The following is a 3,890-nucleotide window of genomic DNA, read 5'->3' as shown; positions in this document are numbered from 1 at the left end:
CCACGCTCCCGTCTCCTGCTTCAATACACACAGTGGCTTGACTTATGCCATGGATATTTGCACGCCGCTGGCCCCTCAACCTCTCCACAAGCCTGTACCCTCAAAAAAGATGATGGTCCAACACAATTCTGCCGCCAAGCTTTAATGTTTCAGTGCCCCCGCAGCCGCGCGGCGCCGTGCAGCAACTAGAGCTGAGGACGGGCCCCCTCGGCCCCAGCGAGGAAGACGTGTGCACGGCGAGCCGGAGCTCTCCTCCCGGCCAAGGCTGATGTGCGGCGCACGACCTGCTACTTGCCCGCAGCCTGTATATGTTCACCGCGGGCGCGGCGTGCTTCAACACCTCTGCTCCCCTCATAGTGCGGGCGAGCGGTATCTCAGGGTACTTGAGGGGTCCGAGCGACCTCCTTTGGACGCAAGCAGCAACGGCCGGTCTGGCCATCCCACTTCATCTCCATCTACTACATGAACAGATACTATAAGTAATGACTACACTTGGGAATTCAACTGCAATATTTGGTGGACTTTGAAATTTTTTTTTCTTCACTTTCAAGTATAAAAAGTTATCTTCTGAAATTCAACTTCTACAAATATAAAGACTTTACTTCATCTGCAACAACAAATTTTGAAACCAAATCAACCCCAAATTAAGAAAATCTTATAAATTTTTTGGCAATCAATCTTCATACCCACAGCATAACTTGGACCTTGTTTCAAACTGATTTCATGTGTCATCCCTGGAGGAACTTTTGGGGGGGGAGGTCTGTACCGGGCGGTACACCTCCACTCCGCTAATTCAAAATGTGCGCCTGTTGAAACTCCTCTGCTGGAGGAAGTCTGAACTTTATTGACAGTATTAATTTTCTACCGTCTCAGAAGATGTCACCACGTGGAAAATTTTGAGTTTTTGAACTGTGTCATTTTTGATGTGTTTTTGTTTCGCTTGAAGTAAGAAGTGTGAACTTTCTCTTCTAGAGGACACTACTGAAGATCTACAATAGTGCAACCTAGTGCGGAGTCAAAGAACTATTTTTTTTGGAGAAAATTTAATTTCAAGAGTTTGTTCTTTGTTAAATTTCTTTCTATCATTGTTTAAGTTGGCAATATTTACCCCTTTCTTCCCCTTGTTATGAATGTATCCAATCCCGAATTTCTTCAATTAATTTCTATCCAATCAGATGTATCTTCCCCCAACTTGAATCTGTTGCGGGGTCCTATCCAATAAAGAGTTTGTGGGAGGGTGTTTTCTTTCCCCTAACGCCTAGAAACTTCCGCGAGAGTATTTAAACTGCTGATTTTTGGGTCTCTGGGCCACTTCTGTTCCATCTTTCAGTGTGTTAAGTACATAGCAGGGGGCGGGAAGCGCCTCTTTCTTCTCCAGCCGTTCAACACAAGGTAATGGCCGATTAATAACTTCTTTCTTTGCTAGCTCAGCAGTTTAACTTTCGGGGCGGGTTCTAAGCGTTCAACCATGTAACCTTTTCCTAAAATGTAACTTCTCTTTTCATCTATTCTCTTGTAAAACGACATATTGGGATAGAGAGTGCTAACCCTCTCGAGCTCCCACTCACATTGTCTTGAGGTGAACTTATTTTCTCAACCTATTTTTCGTTAATGTAAAACAAATTGTTCTTTTCTTAAGTCACCTCTTTAGCATGGGATTAGCCCTTGTATTAACGGCCTAGTGCCAAGTAGGTCTTAATCAAAGTGTATTAGGAGTGCAAGTTCGCCTCCTCTCAAATTGTTATTTTAGAGGTCATTTAATTAACCTGCTTTTCTTTTAATAGACCTCAGTAGATTGGGTATTTTACCCCTGTGTTTATGTCCGTTGAGGACAACTTGAAGGTGGAGTTTGGTGTGGCCTGGGAGAGGCTTAAATTTTGAGAGCGAGTGGCTCTTTTGAAAATTCTGGGTTGTATGCCTCATGGAGGTTTTTCAGTGTAATTTGGAGCAAGGGCTCCTAGGTATGAATGGGGTTTTCTTCCCCTCTGTTAAAACTTGTGTTTGAGGTAAAACTGAGCTGATTGCCCAAGCATTGTGAAGTCAGGGCGCGAAGCCCAAATTCTGTAAATATTGTAACTAACCCCTTTTGAATTGCTACTTTGTACCTGCCATGCTTGTTATTTCTTTGTTTTCGAAAAGAAAATATAACCTTGTTAACTTTTAAATTAATTTTACATTGCACTATAATTTCGTAGCTTGAAACCCATTCACACCCGCACCTTCTTTCACCTCTACCTACCACGGAAAAGTCCGTAACAGAAAGAATTATGCGACTAGTTATTCCTTATTTATTGTACCATATGGCAATTGGCTGCAATAAATTCTATAATAAAAATGAGGAAAATAGATAGTAAACAGTGGGTTCACCATTTCAATACTGCTGTTGTGTCAGTTTACGCTGAATTGCTGACAATAGACATGTGAATTTTCTATTCCATTTTCGTAAAATGTTCAGACCAATGAAGGAAGGGTGGACACCGAAAGAAAAAGGCTATCCGTAGATTCAGTGAAATTGATGATGATGATGATGCTTGTTGTTTAAAGGAGCCTAACATCGAGGTCATCGGCCCCTAATGGTACGAAATGAAATAACAAAAAGTTGAAATTAATCCACTGACCAAAATAAAATAAAAAATGTCATGAGGAATGAATGGATGTACATGAACCCAACAAAAACAAAAAACAAACAAACAAACAAACAAACAAACAAACAAAACAGTGGATCAGACTCAAAAAAGGATCGTAAATAAAGGTATTACTGACCAAGGGACCACTCATAAAGCACAATGATGCTTCTTGTCTAAAGGGGTAAAAAATACATGACTAAGGCCCCACAGAATGGTACCTGTCGCGATTAAAGTACGACCATGGTATTTGTCATGTTGGGGTACTAATCAAAAGTAGCGAAGACTCACGGTGTTCCACACAAGATGGTACTACTCACAAGTATTGTACTTCGTACAGATAACGCATACCTATGGTGTTTCTCACACAATGGCGCCACTCATAGCCAACGTAAACCGATGAGTTTGCTCACCTAGGTGTACTAGTCACGGGTGCCGGTCCCACGGGCCCCGTGGTGTTCCTCACATAGTGGGTACTAATCACAGGCAACGCAAGCCCACGGTGTCGCTCATGTAGTGGTACAACTCACAGGCTACGCCAAGACCCACGGTGTTGCTCACATGGGAACGACGCACGGGTACTGGAAAACCCCCAGGTCAGGCTCTATACTGCTACTAATCACAAACCTATTTCGTACCTAATATAGTGGTACTACTCGCAACTACAGGTAACCGATGGTGCTCCCCGCGTGATGGTACGAATCAAAAGTAGTTTCATGGTTTTAATTCAATCATCCCTTGGTCGCCCCTTTTAGTCGCCTCTCACGACAGGCAGGGGATACCGCGGGTGTATTCTGCATGTGCGTCCCCCACCCGAAGGGAATAGTGTGTTTGGTCCACGAAAGGTATTTTATTTCCCTCAAGTCCGCCGACAAACCGGTTAGGACCCCCTATCCGCCACCTGGGACGCGCCACGTGGGAGTATCATCTCTCCCCCTGTTACGCCAGCGTAGTAGGTTCGTGGTCAGTGAAATTGTTATTGATGACACAACTTACAGAGAATGTAGTTCCATCCATGTTTTTGAAAACTGCTTGAAGTATAAAGAGCTGCTATGAAAGTACCACTGGTAGGTAAAATGATGACTGAAATTTTGACCTTTTTAATTAATTCCGTAATAGTAGCCCTAATAGTGATTATGATGTTATTGGTTTTTACGTCCCACTAACTACTTGGAAGGTTTTAGGAGACGCCGAGGTACCAGAATTTTGTCCCACAAGCGTTTCTACATGCTATTAATGTACCGACACGAAGCTGATGTACTAAGC

The sequence above is a fragment of the Anabrus simplex genome, chromosome 4, assembly GCF_040414725.1.
Source record: "Anabrus simplex isolate iqAnaSimp1 chromosome 4, ASM4041472v1, whole genome shotgun sequence".
Taxonomy (NCBI): Eukaryota; Metazoa; Arthropoda; class Insecta; order Orthoptera; family Tettigoniidae; genus Anabrus; species Anabrus simplex.
Note: the sequence above shows the minus strand (reverse complement) of the source record.